This window comes from Macaca fascicularis, chromosome 20 (assembly GCF_037993035.2).
Source record: "Macaca fascicularis isolate 582-1 chromosome 20, T2T-MFA8v1.1".
NCBI lineage: Eukaryota > Metazoa > Chordata > Mammalia > Primates > Cercopithecidae > Macaca > Macaca fascicularis.
The window spans coordinates 69,097,876-69,115,909 of NC_088394.1; the positions used below are offsets into that span (position 1 = coordinate 69,097,876).

The window sequence follows — 18,034 nt, forward strand, 5'->3', positions numbered from 1 at the left end:
CGAATAAGAAGCCTGGGCCCTGCCAAACTCTGGCTTCTGCTGCTCAAGAAACAGATGTTAGGCCTTCCTGCATTGCCAAGAGCAGAGACCTTTGGGGACTCAAGTTTGTTTGGCTTGAATGTGTTGGTGGAGAAATGAGAAGGTAGGAGTGAAGGCGTCTTTTAACATTATCCCATGATTGTAGAACTTCATCCTCTCCAGCCTGAATTATGACAGTAGCCTCCTCCCTGGTCTCCCTAATTTCAGCCCTTCTTCTCCCTAACAGACCTTTCTCACAGCTCCCAGGTCGTGAATCCCTTGCCGGTTGCTCCAGCTGCCACTTACCCGAGCAAATGATGCTGTTCAATGTCGTTGTGTTTTGCAAATGTTAAATCGTCTGCCTACAGTACCTTTCCCACTCAACATGGCAAGAACCTACCTATTTTTGGAGGCCCAGTTCACAAGATCTTTCTTTGGTGTTGCCTTCTCTCACCACCCTCCTGGGTAGGGTTCATTGTTCCTGTCTTAGACTTCCAAAACACTCTTTTTCTTTTTAACACAGAACATCCTGGCTCTAGCAATGTACTGTAATTATTCGCCATCCTGTCTGTAGAATAGACTGTGAGCTCCTCATGGGCAGCGACGTGGCTCATTCACACATTTATCCTCATATCCCTAATATCTAACAGTACCCAGCTTGCCCAGGAGGTGAGTGTTTGCTGGATGAAATCCAAAGGCCCAGAGATCACACACCCATCCACCCACTCACCCCCTCCCACTGCCACACACACGGGGTACAGTGGCTCATGCCTGTAATCCCAACACTTTGGGAGGCCAAGGCAGGAAGATTGCTTGAGCCCCAGAGTTTGAGACCAGCCTGGGCAACATAGTGAGACCTCATCTACATACATATGCACAGACACACACAGAGAAACAGAGAGAGAGAGAGAAAACCAAACAAACTCAAAGGCACAGTTTTGAAGTATGAACTCATAGTACCTTTGCAGCCCCAACTCAGCCATTGAAAAAAACATGTCCTTCTCAGGCTGGCTTTCCCCTCCACAGTCACATGACTATGTCACTCATACATGCCCCTTCTGGCCATTTCAACATCAGTACAGGAAACTGTAGCTTTTACGCAAAGGCAAGGAGTTGCTTTCTGCCATCTCAGCTTTCTCATCCAGGTAGGTGGTCGTTATCAGTGATGTGGTCTAATCTGTAATGGAGTAATTGCAGATGGGGAATAAGAGTTTATTTAATCTGTGTCCCCCAACTCCCATGATGGGTTACCAGATATCAAAAGGTATTATTATTATTTTTTTAGATGGAGTCTTGCTCTATACCCCAGGCTGGAGTGCAGTGGTGTGATCGCAGCTCACTATAACCTCCACCTCCCGGGTTCAAGCAATTCTCTGCCTCAGTCTCCTGAATAGCTGGGATTACAGGCGCCCACCACCACGCCTCGCTAATTTTTTGTATTTTTAGTAGAGATGGGGTTTCACTATCTTGGCCAGGCTGGTCTTGAACTCTTGACCTCGTGATCCACCTGCTTCGGCCTCCCAAAGTGTTGGGAATACAGACATGAGCCACCGCACCCGGCCACAAAAGTTTTAATAATGGCTGGGAATGGTGGCTCACACTTATAATCCCAGAAGTTTGGGAGGACAAGGCAGGAGGACCATTTGAGGCCAACCTGGGAAACACAGTGAGACCACATTGCCACAAAAAAAAATGTTAAAATTAGTCAGACGTGGTGGCATACACCTTTAGTCCCAGCAACTCAGGAGGCCAAGGAAGGAGGATGACTTGAGCCTGGGAGATCAAGGCTGCGGTGAGCTGTGATGGTACCACTGCACTCCAGTCTGGGTAACAGAGCAAGACTTTGTCCCCAAAAAGAAAAAAAAAAATCAACTAATCAAACAAACAAAACTTTAATAAGCAAGCCCCCCACCCACAGAATTCTCATAGGTTCTCCCCAAATCCCACTCTCCATAGTTTCTCCTGTTATTAACATTTTACATTACCATGATACATTTGTTGCAATTAATGAACAAATACCGATGCATTATTATTCATTAAAGTTTACAATGTATTCAGATTTCCTTAGTTTTTACTTAATATCTGACCTTCTCTATTCAAGGATCCCCTCCAGGGTCCCACATTGCATTCAGTCATCCTGTCTCCTTCGGCTCCTCTCTCATCTGGCAGTTTCTCAGACTTTTCTTGCTGACCTTGACAGTTTTAAGGGGTACTGGTCAAGTGTATTGTAGGGTGCCCCTCTATTGGAATGTTTCTGTTGTTTTTCACATAATTAAACTGGGGTTATGGGTTTGGGGGAGGAAGATCATAGAGGTAAAGTAGTATTTTCATCCCATCATATCAAAGGAGTAAGCAAATTGTTTAAAATGTGAGAGTATGATCATTTTTCCCTCTTCCTCAAACCTGTGTTCCCTCCTATAGTCCCTGTTTCTATTAATGGCCTCATCACACACACATTCATGAAGGCTAGAAATTGCATCTACTCTTTCTTCTGCATCCTCCATCCACCTAGTCAATTTCTAAGAAGCCATTGCCCCAGAGCTTCCATATTCTCCCCTTCTCTCATCCATACCACCTCTGGTTAATTCTGTATTATTTTTTCTATAAATGATTACCATAGCCCCAACTGGTTTGCCAGGTTCTACTTCCCTACCTCTCCATTTTATTCCTCTTAATAGTTTCAGCTTACTAGTGGTTTAATACCAACTCCATCTTCAGAAATCTTAGAATGGTTTTCTGTCACATACAGAATAATGTTCAAACTTCTCAGTATGGAATTCAACCTCTTCAGGTGCTAGCTCCAGATTACTTCGTGGTAAACATTAGTTTCCTTAATCTATAACTAATGGGTTATAGGCATTTAATTAGCTCAAAAAGAAATTGGCATTTTCTTAAATTGTTTTCTCCAGAAGAGTTAATGAAACTGTGTGTATATTTGTGTGTGTGCATACATGCACATGCGTGTATGATGTGTAGACCTCACTGGAGATGCATATCTCTCTCCAGGTACCCATGGCCCAAAGGGTGGTGAACACACCCTGCCCACTTGTTGCATTGTTTGTATCAAGTTAGAAAAGCTGAGAAGATGGTAAGGAGAAAATATACTTGCCCAGAAGTGTGTGTGTGTGGATGTTCAACAAGATTCCTCCTCATTTTTTCTCTTTTAGTGGCTTAAAACAATAACACCTTTTATCTCCTGGTTTCTGTGGGTCAGGAATCCCCTGCACAGCACGGTTGGTTTCCCTGGCTGAGGGTCATTCACAAGATCCTTCATCGAGGTGTTGACTTCTCCATTCTTTTTTGCACTTCAATCACAAACACTTCTGAAAATTCACTGGCCAAACCTCAACTTCTTGAAACTTATATAATGCAGAGAGCCTCTGTCACACTCTGGGAATGGCATTTAAATGCAAATTGAATTCCTTCTTTCATGGGATAGCCAGTTGTCTATGTCACAGGATGTAAAAAGAATTCATCATGCTTGATTGTGTAATACGGCTGTCCTATATTATACTTTAATGAACAAAAATTGGCTTTCAAATTCCATCTGTCATTATTCACGTAAGTCCACAATCTTCGTTATTAAAATTTAAAAGTGCATGAGGCATTTGTGAAATTCTTATAGGCAGCCTGCTGGAGAATGTGGGAACAGTCTAGACTGGGGACCCCTTTTGTTATACGCTGCCCAACAATATATGAAGAGAAGGGCTGACCCAGATGGGGAAACCAGAGTGGAGAGAATAGGAGCCATGGGTCCAAGAGCACTCATAGGCAAAAGCTTGGATCAGTTACTGGATTAATTAATCAGGAAGATGAATGCTGTCTTTGCATATTTATGAAGACTGAGCTGTTACCAGCTCAATGAAGCTGTGCTGTGGGAAAAGGCAGAGACTGTGCAGAAATAGTCACCACTGATTTGGAAACTGTTTCATTTCCTGAGCTAATAACCAAACTCTTTTCTGAGAGAGGAACAAAAACTGTTATTCTGGGATGGGAAAACATCCATGGATCATCTGATACAAGCAGCAGCTGTAACCAAACCACTAGTGTTGTCACCCTCTTTGGGAGTCCCATTTATTCATGGTAGAGAAGGTTTCAGTTTTTCACGGCTCTTGATAACTCTGGCAGTTAGAGTTGCCAGTAGAGTAAGTTAAGACTGTTTATTAAGGGTTTTGTGGCAGGGTGCAGACATTGATAGACAAAGTTGGTCAGAAAGGGGAAGAACACACAGGAAAACATGGCATGTATTCCACTTTATGTGGATTTAGGTTTGTGTCCTCATCTTCACCTTGGCTCTCAAGAGATATGCATGAGCATGGGCGTGTGCGTCGTGCACACACACACACACACACACACACGTCAGCCACTATGTTCTTCCACTAGACTTCCAATTTTCTCCTCCTTAATGGAACCACTAAGAATATTTTGAAATGCTTTTTTTTTTTTTTTTTTTTTGGTGTTTTATCCATGGCATGACTAACTTTCTTAGTGCAGGTAGGCAATATTTAACAAACAGTCTGCAACATTGCTATTATTCTGTTTTAATTTTTGTTTCTCTTGTTTTTGTTCTATTCCTATATATGGGAGTTATTTTTCTTTCTTTTTTTTTAAATTGTAACATCACTTTAGATTTTGCCTTGTTCATTCTCCACCAAAAGTCAGTCCTTCAGTTTTCAAAGTCATCATCATCTCTGGAGAGTCAAGAGCTAGGACTAAATCAGATTAGGGTCATCACTGGCTGCCATTAACCCCTCTGATACATCCATCTGCTTTTCTAATGAGCCCAGAGGCCTGACGACTCACCAAAGCCTCAGGCTTGGTCTAATGGGAGGATGAGGGTAATGGAGTGCTTTTAAATTTGACTTTCTTGTTTCCTCCTAATATCCATCCCAGTTAATTTATGAAAGATCATTGACTCTGCCAATTTCTGGCCCCCACACGATTGTCACCACATCTGGATAATGAATCTGCAGACAGCCATGCATCCCTCAGTCAGCACAGGGCAAGATTGCCAGGTGGGAACTATGTAGTTTACAAAATGCTTTCATGTCCATGACCTCCCTCGAACTTACAAACATTTTGGAATGGGAAAGGCAGGTATGACTAGACTTACTTTATAGACTTCAGAACTAATATTCAGAGAGGACAAGTGATGTACCTGAAATGACTTGGATAGTAACTAGAAGAGTAGGACTTGAAGGTCTAGGACTCCTTCCATTACATCATGGCTTTTGGGGCAAGGCCTATCTATTATTAATCTTTGTATTCTCAGTGCCTTTTACAGCATCTGGACCCAGAAATATTCAAATAACACTGACTGGATGAATAAATGAATGAATGAAAGATTCCTCTGATAACCCAGGATTTCCCCTTGAGGTGCCTACAGAAACCTTAAACTTTTCAAAATGTACTTTCATAAACCATAAAGCACCACAGAAAGGAAATTATGTATTCTGATTCTTCTTCCTTTTTCTCTAGGCCAAAGAGAGACCAGGGCCCACAGGGTGCCTGTTTGTGCAGGAGTGAGTGCATTCTCCCAGAAGTTAACACTCCCATTCTTGCTGTTGCCTTTGCCAATCAGTGCTGGGCTGGTCCCTTTAACTCAGTTGTGGAGAGTGGCTCAGTAAATGAATCTTTCTCTAGAGTGCTTTGCTCATCTTTTCATCTCAGTTCTTGATGACCCTCTCCCTAGTGACTTTTCTTAACTATTTATTTTTTCTGTTAATGAGGGAAGACCATGAGTCTTGGGACTCCCATTGGGTTTCACTTAAAAGACAGGCCTGGTGCTCAGCCTCATGTGAGACAGGGCTGTGTTCAATAAGTTATAAGCAGCTCCATTAATCAGGCTGTTAGAGGCCTCCTGTGGCCTCGAGGCTTTCCTGGGCGTGAAGTGTTATTTAAAGATAAGAAAATGTGGAGGAGGCTGGCCTTTGGACCTGTGGACTGCAAATTCCATTCTGAGTTCCCCTACTAAATAATGCTCGGATTTGATCAAGTCCTTCATCCTGTTTCTCCACCTTTAAACTGGAACTAACCTCACTTGCCCTGCATTACTTCCCAAAGTAAGGATGACCTACTTTATGATGACAACTATAAATGGGATGGAAATAAGGATGAATTTCTCAGGAAGTGTGGCCAAGGTGCTATCACAGAGACTATCCCCCTTCACATCTAGTCTAGCTGGATAATACAGAACTGAAGATTTTCCTCTCTGTGCCCACACCGGTATGTGACATAGCTGATATGGCCTTGACTGCCCAGTGTCCGGGGATATGTGCTCACATGAATGAAGGAATGAGTTCTCGCATCTTCCTCTCCATTTCTGTAACGGGGATACTGTAATTATCAGAGGAAAATTCTAATATGGGCTCAAACATTTCCTTCTTCTTGTCTAGGTCATCTTGTCTGGGCATTTCGCACATCCTTCCTCAGTTTTCCAGAAAAAGAAAAGAGAAGCAGATGTGTCTCAACCACTTCCCTCCAGACTCAAAGAGGTAGCCCATCATGAATTTCCCCTTTGTTTAGTGCTTGACTTTTTTTGTTTGTTTTTGCTTTCCAGACTTTTGTTCTCGTCTCTAAGATTAAATTTTATCTGAAATTGTCATCTTCACCATGGGTGAGCCCTGATGAGCTGCTTACAGACATGTCACACTCCCCCTGCAAATCTGGAAGCCCCACCCCTTCTTTCCTCTGCGCTGGTGAACTCTAACTTGTTCACCATCATATCCTCAGTGCCTGGTATGGAGAAAGTGCTTGCTGAATAGCACTAAAGATGTCAAATAAATACATGGAGGGGGCTGAGGGCTTTCAGTGGTCCTACAGTATTTGGCACAATCTGCTCTTGAACAAAAATTGAATATAATATTTGATGAATCAGTCAGAGAACATATTAGTAAGTGAATCACAATTTTACTGGTGGCCACCTCAATGGCCACTCCGAGTTCAACCTCCCCTGAAACCTTCCTGATAACTCCAGCCAACCATGGTCTTTCCCTTCTTAATCACTCTTGTGTTTATTGATTTTTATTTTTTATTTTTTTGAGACAGGGTCTTGCTCTGTCGCCCAGGCTGGAATGCAGTGATGCAATCTTGGCTCACTGCAACCTCTGCCTCCCAGATTCAAGCAATTCTCGTGCCTCGGCTTCCCAAGTAGCTGGGATTACAGGCATGCACCATTACACCTGGTTAATTTTTGTATTTTTTGTAGAGACATGGTTTTGCCATGTTGCCAGGCTGGTCTTGAACTCCTGGCCTCAAGCAATCCACCTGCCTCGGCATTCCAAAGTGCTGGGATTTTAGATAAGAGCCACTGTGCCTGGCCTATTGAATGTTTTTGTGAGTTATCGCAATGTTATTCATTCTGCGATGTGTTGTCTATTAATATTTGCATGTCTGTGTGCCTCCCCTCCCCTTGATTATAAGTTCCATCCAGGGGCTAATTCAGATTTTGGAGGGTTTGAAGCTTATACAGTTCTGGGGGGGATAAAAGGATAGTGCATCTCTAATTGTATGCATTACAGTATCAAGTATTTTCCTAACAGAAAACAACTGTGCCTTTGCCTGGGTATTGGAAAGATCAAATCGTCTTGCTACATTTGTACACAACTGATCCTTGATTGGAAGAATTTTTGACAGCCTAGCTTCTGGCTCCACTCTCTTTTCACCTTAGATCTTCTCGGCCAGGTGCTTCCAGTTCCAGAACCCTATGGCATGGTCACAGCATGAGTCAATCCAGGATCCTGGGTGTTCGTGTCTACTGCTCTTTACATTTTGTCCCAGGGCCACATCAGACACAACAAGGGTCTGGTGTCTCCTTTTGACAGGTGTTTCTCTCCGGCTGTCCTCTTGACAGTTAATCACTGACGGTATAGTCTTGTTGGCAGTCCTTGGATTTGCATTTTTAGGAAGTTCAAAACAGAATAAAATCTGCTTTTAAACTTTCTTCCAAGCAGACATAGTCCATATTGACTAATTGGACATAAAGTAAGATATATTTTCCCTCTGTAAGCAAGAGAGTGGGTAATTAAACATGGTACCCATAGCTTCTGTTCCTAGGCCCTTGTGCAAGTATTATAATTAGTCTTTTCCTTGTTGAACTTGAGTCGGATGTTCTAGCAAGATAAGTCCAGTTCTACAGATTGAATGAATATAAGTCATTGATAGCAGACGGGTGGGTGTGGAAGGATGGAGTGCTACAAAGAACAGATGGTGTTGGGAGAAACTGGAGGTTGTGTTATCTTGATTAAGACATTAGACGTGAGTTGGACAGACCTAAGTCTTGCCTTTTAAAACCTGGGTGATTTGAGGCAAGTCATGTATGCTTTCTGAGCCTTAGTTCTTCATTGGTGAAACGAAGAGAATAACCCCATGAGGATGTGAGGATTCATGAGCATAAAGCTCTTAGCACAGACACATCATCTAGTAAGCACTTCAGAAATGTTAGATATCATTTCTTTACTTCCAACATTTCTCTCTTCTAGGTCTGTCTAGATATCTAGATATCTGATGTCTTTGGTTGTGTTCACCTACTCCCAGAATTCAACCTCTTTAGCTGTTTTCTAACGACTACTCTTTTTGACCTCTGGGGCCAGAGCTTAGTCATTTTCTCCTCCTACTTGCCTAAAAGAAGTGTCTTGTACCTAATAACCCCTCCCATTCATTTAGCAGTCTGTGGTTTACAAAGTCTTCAAAATGCCCCATGGGGGGTCGCGTCACCTTGCGCTCACTGGCCTCTGCCGTCCTGTCTTCGCTCCTCAAGCTCCTCCTGCTCAGCAAGGAGGCTCCATGCTGGGGGCTCCTGGTCTGTAAGACTCCCCCTGCTGACCCTTGACTCCTCATTCAGACCTTACCACTGGGGTTACTTCAGAGAGACCTTGAGCTTCCACCTCCTAGTCACTCTGCATCATAGCACCTTATTTTACTATTTCATTGCATTTTCCACTCTCTGATATCTGACTTATTATTATCCAACTTCTCACCTCAGAATATAAGCTTTGTAAGGGCAGCAATTTTGCCTACTTTGTCTCCTCAGGATGTGCATTATCAGCACGTTATCAACACTTAAAGGGGCAAAATTTGGTTCTTGAGGGGCCAAAAATATCTTCCTCTTTTTTTTTTAAAAAAATGTTTTAAAAATTTTTGGCTGGATGCAGTGGCTCACGCGTGTAATCCCAGAACTTTGAAAGGCCAAAGCAGGTAGATCACTTTGAGCTCAGGAGTTCGAGGCCAGCCTGGGCAACATTGCAAAACTCCATCTCTACAAAAAATGTAAAAATTAGCCAAGGGTGGTAGCGTGCTTCTGTGGTCCCAGCTACTCGGGAGGCTGAAGCTAGAGAATCGCTTGAACCCGGGAGGCAGAGGTTGCAGTGAGCTGAGGTCATGCCACTGCACTCTAGCCTGGGCAACAGAGTGAGACCCTATCTCAAAAAAATTAATTATTATGGCTCCATGATAGTTGTATATATTACTCTTTTATGTATAAAGCAGAAATACAGCACGCAAATAGGTATATAGTATATACACGGTATTAGCATTTGGGACATAATGAGGACAAAAATATTTTAAAAGGCTCCTTAGGAAAATAAGAAAAAAAAAGGTTGAGTACTCTGTCTAGTCCTGAGCATATAGTAGATTCATCAATAACATCTTTTAATGATTAAGCATACCCTTTAATAGCTGCAAAAACTGAAGTTCAGAGAGGTGAAGTAGCTAGCCTCCGGGCATAAGGTTAATAGACAGTAGAACTGAGTCTCCAACTTCTGTTTCCCCTGAGTCTCATGTTTTTTATTCTAAGTTACCCAGTAAATGCTCCATACGTGCTTTTTGTATTGACTTGAACATATTAGACATTCCCACAAGAGGAAGCAAAGAAAAATTGTATTTTCTAAGTGACACAGCAAATGATCTCAGAAAGTCATTCTCTTCAGAAGAGTCCAGCTAATCTTCTTTCTCAGGGGGCATTAATGATGGGTTATACGTGGCTTACCCTTAAAATGAGAGTCAGTTTCATCTCCTACTCTCAATAAAATAAGGAAGAAAAGGTGAGTAATGTTTTTAGTGTCTTAGTAATTGTTTCACAGCATCTCTGAGCCAAAAGAAAGAACTAACAGTTCCATTTATGAAGTAGTCAGGTCGAAATAGCTTAGTAAGAATTTATATACAAACAATTTAGTGCTTGTTGGACACTGCACACTTTCTCATGCCTTGGAATTTGATCAGACACCATCACTCTCATTTCTTGTTCCACACTGATTTTTTAGGGGTACTTGCCTTTCATCGCAGCCATTGCTGGAAACCCAGCTTTGAAGACATTTGATGTCATTAGAAGAAATATAATAACCTAATTTTGAAACAATGAACTACCTCAAGTTAGTAGTTTGTATGGTGTCTGACAAATGTTGCTGTGATTCCTTTGAAAATCAAAAACGTCCTGAGCCACTCCTTTGGGTTCACTGTACACCCTGAGGTGCCCAGTGCAGTTTGAAAACTGGCAGGGGAGCAAGGCAAGGTACAATGCTGACATGAGGTAGAGCAGTGGCAGAGGAGTTAAAAAGAAGTTAAAAAGAAGGGAAATTTTGAAAAATATTTACAAGTGAAAAGTTGGAGGCAGGGAGAACTGGTCCAAAAATGCTGAATGAACAGGATTTGGAGACGGAGGAAAGAAGTTTGGGAAATGGAGTTTGAACCTGGGTGACTGGCCAACTCCAATGTAGCAGGCAGCTCTTAGCTCCACCTCCACTTTCTTGAGAACGACACCCATCCTCCACATAGGAATGGGCCTTGGCAGCCATATTAATCTCATGCGACTCATCTCTCTGGCAGAAGATAATTGGACCAAGGGATCTGTTGCATTTGAGTCAGCCTAAACCAATCAGATTCTCTCCAAAGAATCTGCAGTTAAGACTTGTTTGAGTTTTCTATGGTTGCTTCAGGAAATGACCACTAACTGGCTGGTTCAAACAACAGAAATTTATTCTCTGATAGTTCTGGAGGCCAGAAGTCCATACTCAAGGTGTCAGCATGGCTGCACTCCCTCTGGAAGCTCTAGGGGAAAGCCCTTCTAAGATAGGAGGCCAGACTCTACTCTGGAGGCAGGACTCCACTCTGGGGGTGGCGCTTGGATACCAGAAAAAATGGAAGGCTAGCTAAAACGGGGACACAGAAGCACCTTTCCATAAGACATGCCCATCAGTGTGCCATGTCAGTTTACCCTTGCCATGGCAACACCTGTAAGTTACTGCCCCTTTGCATGGCAACAAACCAATGATCTGAAGTTACCACCCTTTTTCTAAATTTTTTGCATAACCTGCCCCTTAATTTTCATATAATTTAAAGTGGGTATAACTATGATTGCAGAACTGCCCTGGAGCTGCTACTCTGGCCACACTGCCTGTGGGGTAGTCCTGCTCTGCAAGGAGCAGTACCTTTGCTGAACACTGCTACTTCAGTGAAAGTTGCTGTCTAACACCACCTCCTCATCCTTTAATTCTTTCCTGGGTGAAGCCAAGAATCCTCCCGGGCTGAGCCCCAATTTTGGGCTTGCCTGTCCTGCATCACTTCCTTGCCTCTTCCAGCTTGTGGCTGTTGGTGTTCCTTGGCTCCTGTGGCTGCACTTCTCTAATCTCTGACTCTGAGATCACATTGCTTCCTCCTTATTATGTGTTTGTCTTCTCTTATTCAGTCTCTTACAAGGTCACTGGATTTAGGGCCCACCAAGTAAGTAATTCAGAATGATCTCATCTCAAGATCCTTAGCCTAATTACATCTGCAAAGACCCATTTTCTGAATAAAGTAACATTCAGTCTTGGTATCAGGCTGTAGACATCTTTCTTGGGGCCACTGTTCAATCCACTGTACTTAGAGATGCATGTGAGAAGACAGATATGTGGGGGACTGGGATGACTATTTTGCAAGATTTAGGTAGAGAAGCAGAGAAACACAGTTCTAAGGTGAAGGAGAAAAGTGATGTAGAGAGAGAAGCAAGAATAAAGGGACATTTGAGTGCAAAGAGAGACCAAGAGACAAGCTCTACTTTGGTTCTGTTTAACTTTCCAGTTCTTAGTATCAGTCTCTCAGGAGGCCTAGCCATTTTCAGATTCCATAATTTACTTGAATTTTTCAGCAAATTTTTCCATTTGCTGGTTTGAGTGGGTTTCTGTAATTTATAACAATTTGACTAAGACAAAATAGAACAGCTGGATGAGTAGGGAAGTTGGTGAAACTTCAGTCTTCTTAAGATTGTAATTAATGCCACACAAACATCAACAGAAAATTCTGATAGTAGCTACTCACAAAATAAGGATGAGTAAAAAAATTTTTTTTTTGTTTTACACAAAACAGAAGTTGTTTGTTTCTAGAAATAATATTGCCAGAAATCATATCACATGAGAAGCTGCTGAAGATGCTTGGGAAGATTACCCCAAAAAACAAAGGGCCGTGATGGATGGTTTTTGATCTTGAAGGACCATCATATATAAGAATAATTAGATGTTTTATTGGGATTCACATTCTGGGTTAATTTAGGAAGAAGTTTCCAAAAATTTTAGTGGTTCAAAAATGAAGCAGCCAGGTGCCTGATCTTAGATTTGAGAAAGTGTAAGAAGTAAGCATCCTAAAAAAAGACCATGAGGCCCTTGAGGTCAGGGACTGTGTCTTGTTCATCTTGGTATTCTCAGTACCTAACATAGGGTCTAGTGCTTAGCAGGTTCTCTGTCAATGCTTGCTTAATAAATGAAAGAATTAAGAGCAGAAGTTTTAACAGAGGCTGAGTGACTATTTGGGGTGATGTCAAAGAGATAGAAGACTGGACTGAAGAATAATGATTATTAATAATAACGACAGCTTTCATTTGTTAAGCCTTTGGTTTGTATTATCTTATTGATTGATTGATTGATTGAGGCAGGGTCTGGCTCTGTTGCCCAGGCTGGAGTGCAGTGGTGTGATCTTGGCTCACTGAAACTTCTACCTCCTGGGCTCAAGCAATCCTCCCACCTAAGCCTCCCAAGTAGCTGGAACTATAGGTATGCACCACCACACCCAGCTTATCTTTGTATTTTTTGTAGAGATGGAGTTTTGCCATGTTGCCCAGGCTGGTCTTGAATCCCTGAGCTCAAGCCATCTGCCCATCTCAGCCTCCCAAAGTGCTAGGATTACAGGTGTGAGCCACCATGCCCAGCCGTTATCACCTTATTTAATCTTCAAGAACCTTATATGGTAGTTGCCCCTGTTTTACAGAAGTGGGAACTGCAGCACAGGGAGGTTAAGTAGCAAACTACATAGGCTTAGTAAGTGGCAGAATTTGAGCCATCTCCTAATAGAAAAATTATTGCACATGTATTGAGCAACTACTATGGTCTAAGAGTTTTATACACATTGATCTCTAAGGTGTTTCACAATGATGAGTCTATGATTTCTTAGTATCTGCTACCCATGTTCTTGCCCAGGACCCTCCTCTGCCTGAGTAAGTCAGAGGCTTGGGGCCCTCAGCGTAACCAGCTTCTTTTACCATTTTGAAGTCTAAAGAAGCTCAGTTTTCACTGCTCATTGACTCAATTATCTGCTCATACCTTAGGAAAAAAAACAAGGCATTGGCCTCATCTCTCCAACTCAATCCAAGTATGTTGTTCCTTAGGAGTCAGGCATCTCTCATTAAGAATGGAGAAGTCTTCATCCTTTCAGTTAGCCTCTTTAATTTAGGGGAAATGTAAGTTAACAACAACAAAAAAAGATTTTCAAATCTGATTTACTCTGTAATAGTATAATTAACCTTCAGTGGGCTATCCATTTTTAGCTGAGTGGCTTTTTTTGTTTTTGTGTGGCTTTTCCTGGGAAGGCTGCATGCCTGTCTGCCTGTCTATCTGACACTAAGAACATACCAGCCTTCCATCATTGGGAAGTTGCTGCGAACAGCCTCAGAGGAGCAGCCCCATAGCTGCTGGCCACTGGTCTCTGCAGCCTCAGCACCCCTAACCCCCTGGGGATGGGAGATTAAACACTGGTCTTAGGTCTGAGGTGCAGGTGCTATATGACTTTATATAATCCATATTCTTCCCTGAAATAATATGCACTTTAATATTTAACTTTATACATCTTCTACTGTTCTGTATACTTCAAGATGAATACATGTTTCTGTCTTTATTTACAGCCTCTTTCATATTTTTAGGAAGCCCTTGAGCCAAACAAGCATGACTTGTGGGTAGCAGTCATAAAGCAACTTAATATTTGTCTTCTAGTTGCTCTTTAAATTTCCTCTGTGTGGCCAATTATTTCCCTGCCCGTGGGTAAACTCAGTTAGGTGCTGAGACTTTTATGGACCTTTGTAGGTGTTAAAACACAGCCTCAATACAATTGCTCAAATGTTCTGTCTAAGGTGATAATCAAAACTGTTAAAAGTTGCAGCTTCTCTCCTCTTTTATTTTAGGCCTGCTGCAGACAAGAGACCTACAGTTGGAGAATGGAAGCACAGCCACCTTCTTCTCTCCTTTCTGTTGCCTTTTTGTGGGTTCATTGACATCTCTACACCTGTACCCTCAGCTGGAGAACTGTTTCCTGGCCTCTCTGGCATTGGGGCATAGGTAGAGGAGAGGAAAGGACAATAAGAAAGTTTTTACTTGTTGGATACTGCTGTGATTAAGCTGAGACATCCTCTGGTGGAGCACTTTCAAGAGTCTTTCAAGATAACTTACCCTCATTGCTGGAAATCTGTATCCTGCAGTTCTCTTACTGGGGCATCTTTCTTTTGGCTGGTTCTTTGCTTTTTCTTGACCCCTGGGTAACTAGCCATACCCTCAGTATGTTAGTCAGTTTGTGCTGGTGTAACTTTTGTACTCAAAACTGGGTGATTTATAAAGAACATAAATTTATTTTTCATGGTTCTGGAGGCTGGGAAGTCCAAGATCAAGGCAACAACAGTTTTTTTGTTTGGTGAGTGGGCAGTCTCTGCTTCCAAGATGGCACCTTGAATGCTGCATCCTCTAGAGGGGAGGAACACTGTGTCTTCACATGGCAGAGGGCAGAAGAGTAAGAGGTGTGAACTCCCTCCGTCAAGCCCTTTTATAAGGTCATGAATCCCATTCATGCAAGAGGAGCCCTCATGACCTAATCACCTCTTTAAGGCCTCACCTGTTAATAGTTATTACATTGGCCATTGGATTTCAACACATGAATTTGGAAGAGACACTTTCAAACCATAGCAGTCAGTTTCCCTTTTCTGAGACCTCTTTATCTAACAAGATGGAAAGGGTCTAAAATGACCCTGTACACTCTCTTGAGTGAACTTCATCTCCTTCATAGAAAGCACTCACACATCTTTTATGTATAAATCCTAGGGGAAGAAGGAGGGTTGTTCCTAACCAAACAGTTCTTCCTTTGCTCTGCAGTCTGCTGACTAGTGAGCATATCTCTTGCCCTTTAGAATTTCCAGGTGGGATTCAGACACAAGCCCACTGTGCCCTCTGAACTGCAGGTGCCACATATTAAACATCCATTGGCTTCCTCAAAGCCCTTTTCTTTTGACTGGAGATTTGAAGGTGGGACTCACAGCTCAGCTCTTTTTGAAGAAATCATTCATGAAGATCTTCTTTAGAAATCCTCTTCAATCCCCCACTCCTGACCAACCCCCACCCCCGCTTGGTTGTTTTTGTTTTTGTTTTTTTGAGATGGTGTTTTGCTCTTGTCACCCAGGCTGGAGTGTAATGGCGCGATCTTGGCTCACTGCAACTTCTGCCTCCTGGGTTCAAGCTATTCTCCTGCCTCATCCTCCCAAGTGAGCTGGGATTACAGGCACCCCCTACCATGACCAGCTAATTTTTTGTATTTTTAGTAAAATGGGATTTCATCATGTTGGCCAGGCTGGTCTTGAACTCCTGACCCCAGGTGATCCACCCATCTCAGCCTCCCAAAGTGTTGGGATTACAGGCGTGAGTCACTGCACTTGGCCTTCTCCTGACCCTTTTATACACTCAGTGTGCCGAAGATTTAAGAGTTGCCTAACTTGTTTTATTTTTAAATTCTTTATTTGAAATTCGCTATTTATCATGCCTCTACTAAAATGTCTCCTTTAACATCTGTAACAAGAGTTCACTTGTTTATTCAAATAGCATTAAGCTCCCACTAGATCAGCACAGTCTACTAACAATATAATATGAGGTGCTTATGTGATTTAACACTTTCTAGCAGGCAGATTTTAAAAAAGACAGGTGAAGTGAGTTTTAATAATATATCTTATTTAACATATCTGAAGCATTATCATTTCCATATGAAGTCAATTTAAAAATACTAATGAGATATTCTACATTCTTGTTTTGCACTAGGTCTTTGAAATTTGGAGTCTACACTTACTCCACATTCCATTTAGGACCAGCCACATATTCAGTGATCAATGGCCACGAAGGACTAGAGGCAACTGTAGTGGACAGTACAGCAGTAGACTGTAAGTTCTGTAGGCAAAGTTGGTGTCTGTCTTGTTCATTGTTATAAACAACAGTGTTTGGCATAGAGTAGGCATTCAGTATTTGTGAAACTGAACTGAAAAATAATTGAAAGAATGAAGAAATTACCAAGGGAATCCTTCAATGTCTCCCCATAGCACTTACAGTCTAAATTATTCAATTCTGCTCGCAATTAGTTGGCCCACATAGTTTGTAATTAAATTATTCCACAAGCATTTAAGCTTCACAAAGGCGGAAACATCTTCATCTTGTTATCTATTGTATCTCCCAGTCAACCACAGTTCCTAGTATTGTGATGTGTAGATTCATGCAATCAACAAATATTTATTTAGTGTCCATGCCGGGCCAGTCACTATTTTAGGTGCTGGGGATACCGTAAGGGAGACACAGTCTCTGTTCTCATGGAGCTCACAGACAAAAAGTTACAAGAGCTTTGATGGAAATAAATAAGGTGACATGAGAGGGTGTGATGGAGGATGGAGGAGCAAGGAAGTACGGAGGAGAAGGAGACAGTATTGTGAAGAGCCAGGGAAGGGCAATCTGAGTGTGTCTCTTTGAGGCAGTCACATTGACTTCATTTTCTCGAATGCTCCAAACTCATTTCTGCCTGCAACTTTGTTTCTTTTTCTTGTGCTGCCCACCCTCTTCCTTGCTCTTCTATAGCTGGTATCTTCCCACGTCTCAGCTCAAACGCAATCGTCTCCTTAAAGACACTCTCCCTAACCACCTGTCTACTGGGCTCATCACCCTTGGCACTTCCTATCACATCCTGACATTTTGTTTAGTACCACAATCTGAAATGATCTTGTTTATGCGTCTGTTGTCTCCCACATCAGAAGTAAAGCTCTAAGAAATTGCCTTGACAATTGCTATCTTTCAATGCTTAGAAAAGTGTCCCTATGACAAATATATGACCCAAAATTAGTGATCAATAGATACTTTATTAAATGAATGAATGACTGAAGGTCAAGAGTTAAAGTCTTTGGGTGATGCCTCAAGTCATGATTTGAATAAATGTAAATGAAGTCTAGGAAGAACCACACTCTATTTGTCTGGTTTCTCTGAGAAGGAAGATGGGGTTAATGGATGTAGGATTTATACTCTTGCGCCGTCTTGGGCATCGGGCAACCTGAGTTTTGGTTCCAGCTCCTTTGAGAATCTACAGCTATGGACCATCTGACCGGGTAAATGGCCACAAACTTTTGCTTATAACTTAAGGGGGTTCGTGGACCTCCTGAAGAGGTCAAAGGACCACAGGTTAAAATTTCCTGTAGAGATAAGAGATTCCCACAGCAACACTGGGAGGCAGAAGGCAGGTGTTCAATGAGATAATGCACGAAGCGTCTTTAAAGAACTAGGCCCGGCGAAGTGTGGCTTTGGGGAGAGGTGGTGTCGGAAGAATCCTTGGAAACCAAATTCTTTTGCAACTAGCAGCTGGGGCGGCGGGTGCTATGGACGCTTGCCTCCTCCAATCATCGCGCGGCTTGCTAGGCTGTGCGGCTCCGTGGTTACCGTGGCAACGGACGGCAACAGCTCCGGCGGCGCCGCGGGAGCGCGGGCGGCTTCAA

General features: G+C 42.5%; 1 protein-coding gene across 1 annotated transcript in view; it reads left to right on the top strand.

Annotated features, from left to right (window-relative positions):
- CMTR2 (cap methyltransferase 2) overlaps positions 1-17,508 on the top strand; it is a 56,238-nt gene extending 38,730 nt beyond the window's left edge. Inside the window, exons 4-5 of the transcript XR_006694852.3 lie at positions 6,414-6,512; positions 14,438-17,508. The gene's annotated coding sequence lies outside the window, so the exon portion shown is untranslated. The remainder of the gene's footprint in view (positions 1-6,413; positions 6,513-14,437) is intronic.
- Positions 17,509-18,034: the final 526 nt, after the last annotated feature.